Genomic DNA, 17,892 nt, shown 5'->3' on the forward strand with positions numbered 1-17,892 from the left:
TTCTAGTGTGCAAAATGTTTGTATTTTCAATAAATATGTTTTCATCATGAGGAGTACAAGTTTTTTCAAACGGTTCACAATGTGATGGGGGGTGGGGGTTTCACTCATATGAAAATGAAAAGTTGAATAAACTGGGTAATAATTTGTTTGGTTGGTTTTTTTTGTTTTGTTTTTTTTTGTTTTATTCTGTTAATCTTGTAGATCAAATTAAATTTAAAAGAAACAAAAATGTTCAGTAAGATCAACAATAATGACAAATGGGTAAAAATAGGTCAACATATTATTTCTGTAATATTTACTCCTTCTTAGTAGACCTTTCTGCTGTACCGAAGCACAATGTTTCACTGGAAGACGTAGCAGATGTGCTTTTGATGTTTTCCCTCAAGAGTTACAGTTTTAATGTCAGACCTTAGGATCTTTTTGTCATATTTACTTCCCTATCAAGACCTTTTTCTCAATCCCCACCTTCATCTTTCAACGTAACCCCTGGGAAACCATTTTAATAAGTATAAATATGTATAACTTAAGTATGATATTTAATCCCAATTCATTCTTTCTAGGAGGACTCAGTAAAATTTCATGCATCTCAAATAATTAAAGCTCGCAATTAGTTCACAGCTTTCTTAATAGTTTAGAATAGTGCTGCAAAAGATGTGAGAAAAGGGAAATAAAAGATAATTTGATATGAGAGCCACAATACAGACCTACTTATACCCCCAGTTTTCATGTTGAAACACACCATAAGAGCTGCAAATTTGACTCAAAGACCCATTAATTTTACAAGATTCTTTGTGAAAGTGGGAGGAGGTCGACGAGGGCATGGAGAACGAGTTCCGGACGGTTTCGAGGCGATGCTGGTCCATCATCCGGCAACTCCGTCAACGCTGTGCACAGTGGAGATGGGGAGCTGCTGACCTCAACTCAGGACGTTGTGGGTCGGTGGAAGGAATACCTCAAAGACCTCCTCAATCCTACCAACACGACTTCTGATGAGGAAGCAGGGCTGGGGGACTCGGAGGTAGACTCTTCTATCTCTGGGGCTGAAGTCGCTGAGGTGGTCAAAAAGCTCCTTGGTGGCGAGGCCCCTGGGGTGGATGAGATCCGCCCGGAGTTCATTAAGGCTCTGGATGCTGTGGGACTGTCCTGGCTGGCATGCCTCTGCAGCATTGCGTGGACATCGGGGACAGTGCCTGTGGACTGGCAGACTGGGGTGGTGGTCAACCTTTTTAAGAAGGGGGACCGGAGGGTGTGCTCAAACTACAGGGGGATCACACTCCCCAGCCTCCCTGGAAAAGTCTATTCAGGGATCCTGGAGAGGAGGGTCCATCAAGTCGTCGCAACTTCAGATTGAGGAAGAGCAGAGTGGTTTTCGTCCTGGTTGCGGAACAGTGAACCAGCTCCATACTCCTGGAGGGGGCATGGGAGTTTGCCCAACCAGTCTACATGTGATTTGTGGATTTGGAAAAGGCGTTTGACCGTGTCCCCTCGGGGGCTCCTGTGAGGGGTACTTCGCAAGTATGGGGTACTGGACCCCCCTGTACGAGCTGTCCGGCCTGTACGAGCTTGTTCCGCATTGCTGGTAGTAAGTCAGATTGGGTTGGACTCCACCAAGGCTGCCCTTTATCGCTGATTCTGTTCATAACTTATATGGAGAGAATTTCTCCATATAAGTTATGTGTAGCTGCTCCTCTGCATCAAGTTTGGTGACCGCAGGATTGGGTCTCTGCTTTTTGCAGGTCCTGTTGGCTTCATCTGGCCGTGATCTCCAGCTCTCACTTGAGCAATTCACAGCCGAGTGTGAAGCGGCTGGGATGAGAATCATCACCTCCAAATCTGAGACCATGGTCCTCAGCCGGAATAGGGTGGATTGCCTTCTCCGGGTCGGGAGTGAGGTCCTGCCTCAAGTGGAGGAGTTTAAATATCCCGGGGTCTTGTTCATGAGTGAGGGAAGGATGGAGCGCGAGATCGACAGGTGGCTTGGTGCGGCATCTGCAGTAATGCAGACTCTGCGCCGGTCTGTCATGGTGACAAAGGAGCTTCGCCAGAAGGCGAGGCTCTCGATTTACTAGTCCATCTATGTTCCTACCCTCACCTATGGTCATGAGCTGTGGGTCATGAGCGAAAGAAAGAGATCTTCTATACAGGCGGCTGAAATGAGTTTCCTCCACAGGGTGGCCGGGCTCTCCCTTAGAGATAGGGTTAGAAGCTCGGTCATCCGGGAGGGGCTCAGAGTAGCTGCTCCTCTGCATCAAGAGGAACCAGTTGAGGTGGCTCGGGCATCTTGTCAGGATGCCTCCTGGATTCCTCCTCGGTGAGGTGTTCCGGCGCGCCCCTGCAGGAGGAGACCCCGGGGAAGACCCAGGACACTGGTGGGATTATATCTCTCAGCTGGCCTGGGAACACCTTGGGATCCCCCCCGACCGCAGAGTTGGCAGATGTGGCTGGGGAGAGGGAAGTCTGGTCTTCCCTGCTTAGGCTGCTGCCCCCACAACCCGACCCCGGAGAATGAATGGATGAATAGATGTATCTTTGCAAAAGTGATTGTGTAATCTCCATGGAACTATGAGTCTAATTTGTTTTATTAAGTCCAACATGCTTCATCCTTCATTAAGTTCATTTTCTTTCAGCTGCATCAGTCGATTAGGCAGCACAGCTGTAATTCAATTCAACTTGCAGCAAGACATACTGTACAAATGACATTACATGGAATGATCCCATTTGGCCCAAATGTCTTGAATGTGAGATGTGAAATTGATCAGATTTTGCAGTCATTGCTGCCCATTTCTTCCACAATAGCCTTGTGTCCTGTTATCATATCCAATAATGAGGTTCTGCAGCCCATGTTCAGCACACAGAGAAGTCATGTTTGTTTACAGTGGACTAATCATATTTGAAGACATATTACAGGTTGTATGTGGAGAATATTAAATTGCCTAACTTAATGGTTTAATTGTATACGGAAGTGTGGAAAGGACTTTGGTAATTTACAGCACGTCATTGAAGTATTGAGATTTTATAGCCTGGAAGTAGAACAAATGCCGGTGAGTATTTAGTCATCACAGATGCTAAGCTAGGACTTGTTCAGTGTTTTAGTAACTGTGGAGCTGAACTACTCTGGTGTGATAGCACTGAGATTGTTTCATTTAATCAACTCAATCAACAGAATATATATATGTGTGTGTGTGTGTGTGTAGAAGCACTGCCACCTCTCTATTTGACTTTCTTTTTTATTTTTGAATGATCCGGACTTGACTTTACAAATGCTTTGCAACAGGGAGTGTTTTCAGTCGAGTGTGGTCATTGAAAAAGTGTGTGCAGGTGTCTTCTTGATATGCTGTGAAAGGAAAGGCAAATACTGTTATTTGCTAACATATAACCTGTGTAATCCCTGATCATGAAAGTGACCATCATCCATCCTCATAGAACCATGAATACTTCCACATGTTTCAATTTCTCAGTGTCATTTCTAGAATGACCTCAAAACATGCAAAGAAATCACAACTTCTGCCCATTCTGGATGTAACGTGAGACATAAAGTGCATCCTGTGAGACTCTACCTTATTAGAATTGTTTACCTTTGAGCCTGATGGATCACCTTCCACGTATATGCTGGTTGGTGTGTGTGCAGTGGCTTTCAAAGCTCATTTGTATAATGAGCTTAACTACAGCCTTTTTTTTTTTTTTTTTTTTGCTTTGATGTTGGCCCAAAGCTGTAAAAACACTACAGAAAAAAGGAGGGAATAAATGGTGATCAGTGACATTCTCATACATTTTTCCCTCTGTGAAATTGCTGGAACCACTCACTTGTGGGATGTCTGTTTCAAAATCTGGAGCAGGAAAGAAATGTGCATTGTCACCACTCCCTTGTGATGTCCATCATCTTCCCCTCCTCTCGTGACCAGAATAATCCCACATGCTCTTTTTGTCTTAACAAAGAGGCACACAGTGAAATACAAACACCTCCACTTCCTCAGCCACGAGGAGCCATGTCTGCATTGTTGGCTTGGCTCCTGCCTCGGGAGTGCAGGGTTGACATAAGGACAGAGGAGCCAGATCCAGCAGAGAGCCACAGATCCTGGACCAGAGGAGGGAGTGAGTGACTCAGAGGAGAGAGGATGAGTCAGGCACCATGTGCTGAACCGGCATTCAATTGTATCAATGTCCTGAATAGTTTCTGTAACCACAACAGCAAGCACTGCTGTGCTGCATTGGAGTTATGTTTAATCCAGACGGCTTCGGCTGATACTGAAGGTCTGGAGTCATCAAGTACACATGCTTTCAAATGAAGAATTTTACATATGAGAACATAATGAAATGATTCTTGCTGTCTTTTCTATGTGATATTGTCAGTCTTCCATTCTGAAGGAATTATGATCCGCTCTTTTCTGTAACATCTTGCAGTTGAGATACACTCTGTCTCTCATGGTCCCGCCAAAAAAGTTCATTTATGTTGTGGTCTGGACACTTTGAAACACCTTGGTTCTTTTTTCTTTTTTTTTTTATGGCCATTCTGTTGCGGCTTGGCTGTTGTGCTCGGGATATCCTATTCCACAAATTTAGGCCAAAGCTCATCTTTTTGGAAGATGGCCTCACATTTAACTCTAGAACACTTTGGTGTACAGAAGAAATCAGAGTCAAACTCTTGACTAACTTTTGTCCAGATCTACAAACCAAGCACTGATCATCATCCTCCTACTTTGGCAGGTTTGTGCTGGTTTTTTTTTTAACCAAAGACAGTGTTCCAGAAATTCTGTGTCTTTTTTAGGTGTAACTCTGCAAACCGAAGCTTCTGTTTGCAACTTCCTAAACATTCGTTTAATTTTTTTCCCATTTGAATCATCATAAACTTTAATATTTACCGTGACACCAGATGCCTGTGGAGACTGCGTTGTTACTCCTAAGTTTTGTTTTAGCTTACTTGTTTTTTTTTTTCCAGTTTCTTTGAGCTTTTCATGATCTTATTGTTGGGATGAACTTACTCAGATGTCCACTTCTGGGAAGTTTGACAAATATTTTTAATGTTTTCCTAAGAAAATGATATGATTTACTGTATGATGGACTCCCGTTTTTTTTTTTTTTTTTTTTTAGAAAAGACCTTATTACTTTTCTAAGATTAACTGGCAGCAACAGTATCTTATTATGCTGATGTTGCTCTTCCCTCGCCCTGCGATGGACTGGCGAGCTGTCCAGGGTGTACCCTGCCTGTCGCCCAAAGCCGGCTGGGATAGGCTGCAGCTTCCCCGCGACCCTGAATTGGAATAAGCGGTTCGGAAAATGAATGAATGAATGCTCTTCCCTCACTGACATTGCATTAATTCACATCTTAATGCTCCAAATCAGCATGGCAGCCTACAGAGATGTGCATCGTGCTTCCTATGGAAGCAGTGAGGGTGGATTTGTTTTTTCACACACTGTGTGCACACATATGTACATTTTACTTTTTGGCATTTGTTTTAAGAAAGACTTATTTCCATCACTTTCTCTGTTTCTCCTAGTTCCATATTAGGTGAAAGTGACATGTCAATGCTCTTCTTTTCCGTAGTCAGAGACAACATCATTCTTTTTAAGTCCATTACTGAGGTGACTCAGTTCAAACATGACTGATTCTGTTCCAGTCATCCCTGACTCTCCACTCCTTGTCTTGGCCTCAGGTCCTGGCTGATGCATGTCAGTGTTTTATGGTGACATATGCTTCCCTGATTATATCAGTAGAAGCAAGGAATTGCGTGTGCTGTGTTTGCAAGCTGTACGGAACTTTCTCGCACCAAATACTCATTTTACACATTAGTGACTTTCATGTCAAACCTTTGCTGTCTCACATTTCCTGGACAAATGTTCAGACAACCATAGCAATAAACTATGCAAACCCAAAAGTGACAAAGTGCAACACCCACCCATTTAATATTTATTCAGCTGGAGAGGGACAGAATTTCTGTGTGCATGGGAGAAGTGGAAAATGGGAGTCATCCTTCCCTTTCCTTGGTCTGTCCATGCCTTCTCCCCCCACCCCTGGAAAATCCTTGGCCTCGGTGACTGGGACCTGGGCAGCGGGGAAGGGGGAAACAATGCCTGGAATGTGCCAAAAAACTTGAGTCATTCCCATATGTCAACCCCTGGCTCAGCTCTTCTCTTTTGATTGTGTTGCCTTCAGGCTCTCCTCATAAAATCCTTTTCAAATGCTCAGGTTGAAAATGTCGCTTTTCCAATAAATAAATAATTAAAATAATAATTATAAAAATAGCTTAAAACAAAGTATTGCTGTTTGGTTCGACAAAAACCTTTGTTCTCACCTGAAAAACCTGTTTTTACAAGCTGGCATTACTTTTCTGTAAATGCTCTTTATGTTAAAGGATGATGAACTACTAACAAATGAACAAAAAGTTGGATTCTAAATTTATTGGATTCTGTTGGATTCTGTTGGATTCTACATTTATTACAAAAATGTATTTTCACAGTTTTTTATGTTTTGGATTTGTTTTAAACTCAGATCAGGTCATTTCCAACAGGGCTTGAAGGCAGCAGCAGAAGGGAATTTAATTTTTTACTGCGGCCATTACGCCTCACTAGAGCCATTATGTCAGTGAAGAACTCAATAAATGTGTTCAACGCTTTTCAATAACCATTAGAGGCACACTCTCGCTGTGTCTTTGTGCGTATGTTTACTCACCATTGCCCTGATGTGTCTTCTCCAAACAGAGAGGGAATCAAATAAATTCCTACTACATGAAATATATTTGTGCTGTGAAATGGGGCCCCATAACTTTTCATGTGCAAAAGTGACTGTTGATCTCAAAATAACAATGATTTTAACATATAAATGTCACAGCAGAATTATGGAGTAAATCACACGTAACAACAGAGACATAATTGCATTATCAAAGTGTTTCATCATATCCTCAGGGGGGGAAATGCTGTGCAGCCAGCAATCTATGCTCACAACTGGAATATTTAGTTAAAATATATATCACAAATATTCAAGATTGTTAAAAGATGCATTGCAGCTGAAGCAGAATCTATGTCTCTTTTATGCTTCTGATCCTTGAAGCAGACATGGTTTTATTTGCACTCATCATGAAGACCAACTCATTCTTCAAATTTTGCACCAGCACACACACTCACATTCACTAACACATATGCTGATACAGTCACTGTTTTGATCTGCAGGCTAAATCACCTTTAGCTACAGTTGATTGTTACAGATCCAGCTTTTTCTTTTTTCTCTCTGTTTTTTCTATTGTATCTGTGCCATTTTCATTCACTTTCTAATTTGTTTGGCAAATCAAGCCAGTCATTCTGCTTGCAATAAAGTTAGGCAGGACAAAGTAAAATATGTAAATAAACTTGTCATTCAAGCTTGTTTACAAGATACATTACAGCTTAGATTTAGAGAGATCTGTTTACTGTTAACAGGCAGTGGAGTCAGTCAGAACTTTATTTACCTTTTATCAACCGAGACCTGACGCTACATAAACTCGTCTGGTCATTTCAGGGCAGGATTTCGCTGCATATCTGAAGCCCTGATGCTCATTTCTGCTCTTTAGAAAAATAATCCCAGACGGAAGACAAAGAATATGGTCATGTGACAATAGCTTAATTAAAAACATTACCAGTGTTTTAACTGGGAGGTTTTAACAAAATTTGCATCCATTTGTATCCTAACAATAACAGTCAATATTTAATTTAAAGGGTGAACTTGTTGTAAATTAAAGACTAAATATAATTAAGTTTTGCACAGATATTATGATTTCTTGACCATAATATGCCTTGTAATTAGACACAAATGGATTATTAAACAGGCCCGCTGTTCACAGGGACCCCTGCCCCCAACCTGTGTCTAAAGTGATTGTATATGAACATCTCTAGATGAAAAGTCAATGAGACAGCACTAATGAGATGTCAAGTGACCACAAAAATAAAGAATGCATATGAACAAAATGAACATAAGTTATCACAATGAAGTGCAAAGCGACTGCAAACCAAGGTGAACTCTATGAATTGTAACTGCAAAATAAGCAGAAACAGCTACAAAACAACTACAATAAGGCCTGAAAGCTCAATCAAGTCACTATAAAACACGTTTTGTCTGAAGTTTCTTCAACAGTTAAGGGGGCTTTTTTTTTTTAATTTTTATTCATGTCTTGTCCAGCATTTAAGGAAGCAAAATGATGGTCTGGATGCTGTGTTCAGCTGAGCAAATTTACTTTGCCAAGGGGGCATTACTGGTATGATGATACCCTTGATTTTCTAGATTATTATTTTATTTCTTTATTTATTTTGTATAATTGTAATACAAAATTTCTACTGCTGGACCAGACCAGAGAAGATAGAAGAGAGAGAGAAAGACAAAGTGAAAGAGAGGGGGGCTTTTTCAAAGTTGTCCAGCAGCCTCTGTTGTATTCTCTGAAGTTTTCTTTATCTAGTTGTCTCTTTTAAAAATGTGGTTAAGTTAAAAAAGAGAAGTTATTATTAATCTATATTTAATGTTTTTTTTTTTTTTAACACCTTATTAAACATTGCAAGCTATTATCTTGTGGTGTAATATTTGTGTTATGAAAAGGAAAACTCAGCTTTTCACTGTTGCAGCCAGTTTGGTGTCCCTTCTAATTTTGCGCGTACACGCTCCTCTGTGACCAGCCCAGTATCCCCGCTGCGCTCGCTCCCGCGCCAGCTTGGTGAAATAAAAAACTGCAGCGGCTGTTGCTGGAGCCACGCAGAGAGGAGCGGTGTTAGAAAAATCTCTGGCTTTGCCGAGAGTTCAGCTCTATACGTTTGGATTTTCGTTATTCCTATCGAGGACGACTTCATCCAAACCCGGATTTATGGCTTCCAAGAAGTGTTAGTATCGACCGGGAGACATTTAGCGACCAGAAGGTAGGAAGAAAAGTTAGCTCGTTGTTTCTTTTTGCCTAATTGAAAGTGTCTCAGGCACAAGTCTCGTCAATTTTCTTCGGCTGCCAAGTTCCAGTTTGTACAGCTAAGGAATGCCGTGTCTTTGCGAGGGAAGCTAGCGGCTCTGTGTCGGAGCGTTAGCGCCAAATGTCAGATATTTTGCACCCCTGGTTCAGAGATGTGAGAAGTTCGCTAGCCGCTCGTGGGCTTCACCGAGCTGACTCATAGCAAATCTGCGTGCTGCCGTAACATTAGCCGCTGCTGTCATAACTTCAGCGAGTGGGGACTAAAACATTGGGGTACGGCAGCACAGCCACACTTTTAAAATGCTTCTGCTTTTCTGCTTTGTCGAGAAGTTAGTTTAGCGCTCGGAAACCAGCCCACACCAGTCCCCAACTAGGCTGTGTTTACAAAATGGGATAGGCAATGCTCGACTTACAGTCAACTAAACAGGGGTCCGGAGGGGACCACCAGGGGTTTTTTACAGGGAGTGGTAGATAGTTTAATTTCCAAGCTGTGTCACCGCCCTTAATGTTCATGTAATATGGTGATAAAACACGTTATGAGGAGTGTTTATTACTGTGCAATTTGCATGCGAATTTATTTTATACTGTCACCACGTGACGTGTATTACGCAAACAAATGCATTAAGTTAATTTATAAGATAAGAAATGTTAGAAGTGTTGCATAAATGAGATGATGTTGCTTCTATTGCACTGTGAATAATTATTGTTGTATCTGAACTGTGTTGCGAATGGATCATGTCTTCTTAGATAAACCAAAGACTGATATTACAGCCCAGATGTCACAGAATGTACCAGAAAGGTCATCTCATATTTACAATATTTATTATGTCTGAGCACGGCCTGACAGTGGAGATGGAGCATCAAAGCTCTAAGAAAAAATTGCAGAGACATCATCTGAAAGTAAGCATGCAAAACCTCATTTGTGGTTGTAAGACGAAAGGGGCTGACTGCTGAAGTCACACATCATGCATGCGGATCAAACCTCGATGTCAAAGTATGGTTGCCTGCAAACGTCAGTGGACATAAACACCTTGTTTAGAAAATTCAAACAATGCTAAACTATTCAGGATAAAAAAAGGGAAAGAAAATCATCATATTTCATTTTAAGTTTGTATATTTATTTTGGTATACATTGAGAAAGGGAAACTGTTCTTCACTTACAGTGTCACAAGTTCAGGTCAGTGAAAGTTGAAGCACATTTCTCCCCTTAGCATTGGCCCATTAAAAAGCAGCCTCTTGTTTGCTTGATAAATGAGCTCTTCTGTGTGCATTCATGTGCAACTGTGCCTTTCACTTCTTGTTTTTACTTATTTTCTTCTTCCATGTTTTCTTTACTACTCCTCAACTGATAGCGTCAACAACATGAGGTATATATGACAACAGTCAATGTTGCTTCCTCACCTATGCACAGTAGGCAGGGGTGCAGAGTTTTCAGAGATTTTAGAGAAGCGTCCTGGTAAGTCCCGTGTGGATGCATTGTCCTGAGAAATGCATGGGAGAAATATTTGTTGGAACATTTCCTATGCTTCTGAATTGGGAACATACCTGACATTTTTGTGGTGAGCAACAGGAAGATGGTGTTTGTGGTTTTCTTGGTCTTTGTTTTTCTTGATGCTGCAAGGACTGGGACATCACATGACATTTGTCAAATGATTTTTTATAGTCATTCACTTCTTTGTTCAAAGTTGTTCAAGGTGGTGTTTATCTAAGAGACAGCAGCTTTGCATTAGAAGGGTTACAACTTGGATAACATCTATCATACTTTTTGTGAATGTCAGCGGTGAGTCATCAGGCGAGAGACACATATTGCAATATTGGTGCTGTGCTGCAGTTTAGCAGAAAGATCAGTGACCCAGAGCTTCACCTGAACTGCAGCTTGGTTGTAATTGTTTAGGAAAATCAGACATTTGATTTTTTAAAAATTACTTTGCAGAAACATTTATGATGTAAAAATGCAGCAGTGCACTCAAGTGCCCAAGTTGCATGGATTCATTTGAAGTGATTTGTCATTCAGACAAGACAGATTTAGTTTGAATCGATATGTCTCTACAGCATTGTGCGTAGAAGTCTTGATCTGCTTTTCTTTGTTAGCTGACTGAAAAAACTCAATGATAATTACTACCATGTCAGTGGTTCTGATCTTTCTGTTCTAACCATAGACCGTATACGAAAGATGGACGGAGCCTCTGGCGGTTAAAAGTGAAGCCTATGCGGAAGTGCATAAAACTGCAGTTCCCCCTTCATCCGCTCGGGGCTGGCTGCAAAACCGAGCAAATCCCCATAGGGATTCAGCTATATGTTAAACAAACCAACTTCACAGCAGAAATAAACATGTTTACAGCCTGGTTAAAAAAATCCATTTTCGGTTTAATAGGTCAGGTTTACCTTCATGAAAACTGGGGGGGGGGGGAGTAAATTTTTTTTCTAATTTGCCCATTTAAAAGTAATTTAATCTCGAAATTTGGCATATTTAGGGCGTGTCCTTTTGATTGACATGTACCCAATCTCCCGCTTCAAGTAAGAAGAACAACTGCTGTTTTTAGCCGGTTAACAACGTGACTTAGCTTTAGCCCGCTTACCTCTGGGTTAGCTAGGTTAGCTCTTAGCTCTAGAAAGCTTGGAGTTTGCTCAATGTCAATCATCCACCATGATGCTCACAGCCCTCCTCTCAGCTCTACCTCTTTGCCCATATTTGTATTTTCCGGGCAAGACAACACGCATGATGGTGCCAAGATGGCGATGGTAGGAACTGCCCACCAAGATTCAATTCAGCTCTTCAGACACCTATGGGTGACGTCACGGAGGCTCAGTCCATCTTTTTATATACAGTCTATGGTTCTAACCTGAGTTTTTCTTTCCATGCACATTTACTTAAAAGAACTTGAAACTAAAACAAAAAACTCATTTGCTGGAAATTTGTGGAACAATCTTCGCCGTGGCTCCTCTTATTTATATTAGTGCTTTGGAAAAGAGTAAAGTGTAAGTGGATTAAGATTGGCCTTGAGATGGAGTGAAACAAAGCTCAGTGCTGCTGTTCTCTTTTTAACTCTGCTTATTGTCAGTTTTAACACTTTGTCCTACTTGCTATAAAGTTGGTTATTGTTAGCCCTGACTTGCTCCAGTAAATCTGCATTTAATTCATGTATAGGGCCATCTCCAAACCCCATATGGTTCGAGTCCGTTGCTAAGTTAATTTGCATTCATGTATATAAATGGATTGCAAGTCAACATGGTGATTTAAAGAGGGCCATCTTAGTGGCATTGAAGCTTTGTCTTTTTGTCTACCTTGCCAAGTCATTTGTGTGTACAATCCTTTTTGTATCTCATCACTGGATATCTACATTTTTTTTTTCTACAGTATTTACCAGTACACTACATTCAGCAGCATACATTTGTGTACAGAAAGGATAAGGTATGCATTGTCCTCCTTTAATTATACAAACCTTTTGTGAATTCAAACTGGATCTATCTCTTCCCAGCAGCAAGATTCAGGTGCAGTTTTCCTCTCATATCCCAAACCTGTCATTCCCAAGCCTCCCATATTTATGATCATTCATTTAGTCTGACTGATTATGTCTGAGAGATATTGCAACCCGAGATTAAAAAAAAAAAGTACTGTGTCTGCAAAGTTATGATTCAGAAATGATTTGCTATAAATGATGAGTAATTTTTCAGCTGAAGGGATTCCTGTGTGAGTGAGCTTTGAGACAGACCAGTGACTGAGAGTGTCATGTGACAGTATGGGTCTTGCCCTGAGCAAGGTAACAGGTGTGACCCAGAGGTTAAGTGCACCACACACACATACACACATACACAAGTCTGTTTTGCATACCCTGTGGTCACTTTTCATTGATAAAATGCATCATCTAGGTCCTAATGCTAAATTTAACCATCTTAACGAAGTGCCTTTTACCAACCAATCATAGCCTAACTTTAACTTTGATCATACACATTTTAACCCAGAAAAAGTGTACTTGTGGCAACAAAATTGCTGTACCTCATGTTCACAGGAAGTCCCCATAAGTCACTGAGTAGCCAGATTTTTGTTGTCAACATGCAAGAAAAAGCAACTAAATGCACACACAAACACAGCAGTAGGTGGCAGATTTAAATCTAGTTTCTCTTCAGCATGCTAAAGTTATCACGTCATTCTTATTTGTGTTTCAGATAGTCTTTATTTGGTTTCAGAGTGGTTGGCTTTGTTTAAATAGGGACTTGATGGCTCATAGTTTGAGTTTGTTATTTTCTTGCCACTCCATTGTTTAGTTTTATTGTCGTTTTAATACTCTTGGAAACTATAAAGCCAGCTAATGAGCAGACTGATCCCCAGTTTAGATCATTAATTCCATTTCTGCAGAAAGTACCTTACTGTAGACATTAATGCATGAGTTCTTGATTGATTGAAAAAATTATTTGAACATTTTGAATGCAAAACAGAAATACAAAGAAAAACAAAACTGAAAAAAAAACACAAGTTCAAACGGAGTGAGTAAAAGCATAAGCTTATATATAAATCCCACCCCATGTTATAACATTAATGCCTGGGTTCTAATACTTAAATATGTCCATTCAGTTATCATTTTGCACGGCTGCTGAAGTTTTATTTTTAATGCAGCGTTTTACTTGTAAGGAAGTAAGGCAAGTTTATTTCTAGAGCACAATTTAATAACTTGGTGATTCAAGAGACGGAGACAATAAAACAATAGGAAAAAAAAGCATAGTTTAAAATTAAAAAAAGAAATCAAGGAAAAAGAAATAACATTAAGTAAAGCAACTTGCAGATTTGGAATTGAAATAGACTCAAAATAACTTGATCTGAAATGCAGCTGAGAACAGGTGAGTCTTTAACCTCAATTAAAAAAAAACTGAGTTTTTCATCTGATCTGAGGCTTTCTGGGAGTTTGTTCCAGACATGACGAGCACAGAAGCTAAATGCTGCTTCTCCATGTCTCCTTTTGACTCTAGGAGCTGATTTAAAAAAACAAACAAAAAAGAAACAGATCCAGATGACCTGAGGGGTCTGGTAGGTTCATAATGGGACAGGATGTCTCTAATGTACTTTGGTCCTAAACCATTCAGTAGTTTTATAGTAATTTGTAAGTACTTGCAACTAAATAATGGATCTGAATACTTGTTCTATTTTTTTACTCCAGTATAACACAGGTTTTCTTGTGCAGGTAAGTAGAGCCTTATTAATACTTGGTATAGCTGACACTGACAAGCTATCTCTACCCAGATAGCTTATCATGGTGAGAGAGTGTGCAGCTCACTGGCATTTGTAACGCCAGCAGGACAGTACGGAGGAGGTTGTGGGATGAGTGTCAGAAGACGGATGAGAAATATTTCTACCACTTTACTGAAAGGCACAGTTAATCTGTCATCATTCAGTGTTTGGGTACAAGAACAAAAAGCTCTTATCTTTAACTTTTCCACCCTAACAGAAAAAGTACTCCATGACTCTAAACATAAAGAGTTAAAAAAAAAAAAAAAGCCTTACAAATAATAAGATTGTCTAGCTTCTTTTTCTCCTAAAGTTTGCCTGACAAGCTGCGTTTGGCTACTTTGGCACTGAACAGACGCAAACTGAGCTTGCTCAACAGTTTTGCTTTTTTTTACCTAGAAGATTTAATGTTTGATAGTTGAGTCTTTACTAGTTTGCACACTGAGATTGGATCAAATTGTTGACAGCATCAACAAAACGAACACAAATCATTTGTTTACAGTCATGCCTATGTGATCATATGACTAACTCTTGTAAATGACTAAAACATTTATCCTTTCTGAATATATTTATAATATGCTTATTTTGACCTGTTCATTCAACATGTCTATATCATGATTGCATCCCTGCAGAACCTTTCATCCACAAACGGATGACTTCATCTCCACAATGCCACATCAATTTCACCAAAATGCCACCATCTTTATTCTTTGGTGCCCTTGTTTGCCTTTTACACCATCAGACATTTGGTCATGTTGCTGCTCCTTCCACAAAAACATTCCAAGTTTTTGAAGGTCAGCGGAGGCAGATAAAGTGCAGTTTGGGCTGAAAGCCATCTCTTAAGAAACACTCCTCTGTCTGCAATCAAGACAGAGCTGAAGCTTTTTTCCGTGTTAGAGTATTGGTCCGGATATAATTCGTGTTGGCAGCTCCAGGTCATGGCCTAAAGTAGATACTTTGTGTGACTATCAGACAATAATGTTGCACTGACCAAAAGTCAGCGTAATGTTGTTTGAGTCAAGGTGCGAAGGTGTCAGAACAAATTAAAGTAACCCATTGGATCACAGGGGTCACTCGCTTCACATTCTCAGTTCCTCAGCAGCAGCTTAATGATTGTTTTTTGATTGATTTATGCTTGAAATCAATCTCTTTTTCCAAGGAACTTATTCAGTGGATGCAAGACATTTTCCGTCCTTTCAGTCCATATTTATGTTTTTGTGAGCTCTCAGTAGTTAGGTGTATTTATTCTGAGGACGATATGCATATCTTGTGTCTAATCTACACAGCACCGCCTTTGTTTTGCCATTCCATTTATTCAGTGTTTAAAATAGTTCTTGCAACCTTTTACAAGGAATGTTGACTTTGTAAACATGTGTGACTATATGGGAAATTCAAGGCTATGGCTTTGCTGATAAGCTGTTAGTTTGATTGTGACCCTGGAAGTAGGAGTCTAATAAGCGGTTAGCTAATTTGAGTTGTTTAGCATGAGAGCATTATGCATATTTAATGATTAATTGATAAAAAACAGCCTTTGTTTAAGTTAAAGCTGCTTTTATTTGGTTTATTTAAAGTCCTAAGTGAGATAAGTCATGTTTATAGAAGTTTAGGGAGAAACAAGTTTACAATGTCTGCATTATTCTTGAAAAACCTGTTTTGCCCAATTTTGCGGTGCATTCAAATGAGGGTCACAAGAAGTTGATGAGCTGGGAAGCTTTTTCAGATCGGATAGATAGCATCTTCAAGACTACAGTTGTCTTTTTTTTTCGCCAAAGTTCAGTTCAGAGATATGGGCTGTGACTCTAACATCACTTTTGTTTAAATGCTGGTTGTGACTCCACAGTCCGAGTCAAACTTGGTCCCTTCACCGTGACATGCAATTTAGAAGTGTGGCTTCTCCTCGTAGATCTGCCAGAGTTCAGTTATTCCACGTATCCCAAGTTGACTTCACGATCTAAGGCTGCTGCATGATGATTTAATGATGTCAGATTGTCTGTTTTTTTTTTAGGATTAAAGTGGTGTGTGTGCAGGATAGACTCTTCCTATCACTGTCAGTGTCCTGTAGGGTCCACAAAGCAAAAGGATGAAACAAGGCCAATAATGATGCAAGACTGTTTCATTGTTGATGGCTTCCAGACTTCTCACCTGCCTCCCAGCTTGTAAAATGTACGACAGTGCCTTGTTAATGTCTATTTAATAGAAGACTGATGCAGGCCACATCGGAGAAGATGTCACTTGTTGCTTGTGGTGGTTAGTGGCAAGCTTTAGGAAGGAAGACTTCATACCAGCACTACAAAGATACCTTCAGTTTTACTATTTTTTTTTCTTTTTTTGTGAGTCTTGTTTGTAGACAAAACTAACTCAGTCACTTTATTCTGTTTTTTTTTATCATCACATTTAGTAATATGACTTTGATAATGTGTTCTTTGTCTGTGCCCTTTCTCACACTGTACACACTCTAATAGACTATGGACTCTCCAACCCTGAAACCAGAGGCTTTATTTGAGGATTCCCTGAAGAGTCTGCTCCAGCTACTTTGCATTCCAAGCTTGATATGTTCTGTTATTTCTCAGGCTCCCAGCAACTAACAGGGCAGTAAACTGGGAAAAGTAAGCAATGCTGTAAACAATACTTGAGAAATCCTAAAGCTCTTGGACAGAGTTCTTTAGTTTTAAAGAAGGATAAAATAGAGAACATAAAGTTTATCTCATATAAACAATTCCATTTTATAAAGTGATGTCATGTGTCAATCATAGTTGCACCTAATGAAATTAAAAGGTGTTTTTTTATTTTTTTTATTTCCAAGTAAATGTAAGTACTCTTTTTGAAAAAACATTGTTACAAATATTTAACAAAAACTTTTTTTTTCCTGAGTACTACTGAGGTATGATTACATTGTTCACATTTGTTTGTTTGCATGCAAAAATAGTGAGAGAGGTTTTATTTTTGGCACATAAATTAAAAATAAAAACCTCTGTCACATCACTGTTGCAAGATAAAATGTGTTAAATTGTCATCTTTACAGTGTCTTAGCTTTGTGGATATCTGATCTCAGTCCCCAAAAACAATAAGACGTGAGCTATGCAGTTTGTTCATAGTTGCATTTTTATTTTTCATGAAATAAACTGCAACAAATCCAGCTTTTTCCTTTCAGTTTTCATGATGTTTGGAAATAGTGTCTTGATGTAACATTGTCCTTCACAGTTTTGCAATCCTAGTTTCTAATTTTTCCCTCTTTCACAGTACTAACACAGTTTACTGCCCAAGGCTGGAAAGGAAGATGGCTAAAAAAGAGCTAACAATGTTGTGGGAAATCAAAATCCCAAGATGAAGCCAGTTTCCAATTTCATTTAGCAGTAGAATGCCCTCTGGCTCTGTCCCACAGAGCTGTGTTTCTGGTGATTAAATCTAGATGTGGATAGATTACAGGGTTGGGAATCTTTGGAAATCTCACATTTCAAATTTAAATCTTTGTGTCCCTATTTAATTTAGGTTTTAGTCTAGTTTCATAATGGTCCTTAATGAATATAACAGAAGGATTATCTGTCATTGCTGTCTCTGTGTTTGCTTTGTCCCAGACAATCCAAACTTGTCGTTTATCCATCGAGCTGCAAAAAAAAAAACCCATAATGAAAAGTTTTGTGGGGCATATGTGACAGGTGTGTGAAGTTATGCATGTAAATTTTCATTTACTACTATATTTTTCGAATTAGCTTGAGAACATTTTACCTTATTTCTTTTAGAAATGATGAAACGAAG

General features: G+C 39.7%; 1 protein-coding gene across 1 annotated transcript in view; it reads left to right on the forward strand.

Moving 5' to 3' along the window:
• The first annotated feature begins 8,723 nt into the window (after positions 1 to 8,723).
• Positions 8,724 to 17,892, forward strand: part of peak1 (pseudopodium-enriched atypical kinase 1) — a 105,250-nt gene continuing 96,081 nt past the window's right edge. Inside the window, exon 1 of the mRNA XM_079252406.1 lies at positions 8,724 to 8,871. The gene's annotated coding sequence lies outside the window, so the exon portion shown is untranslated. The remainder of the gene's footprint in view (positions 8,872 to 17,892) is intronic.

The sequence above is a fragment of the Telmatherina bonti genome (genome assembly GCF_933228915.1).
Source record: "Telmatherina bonti genome assembly, chromosome: 2".
Lineage (NCBI taxonomy): Eukaryota > Metazoa > Chordata > Actinopteri > Atheriniformes > Telmatherinidae > Telmatherina > Telmatherina bonti.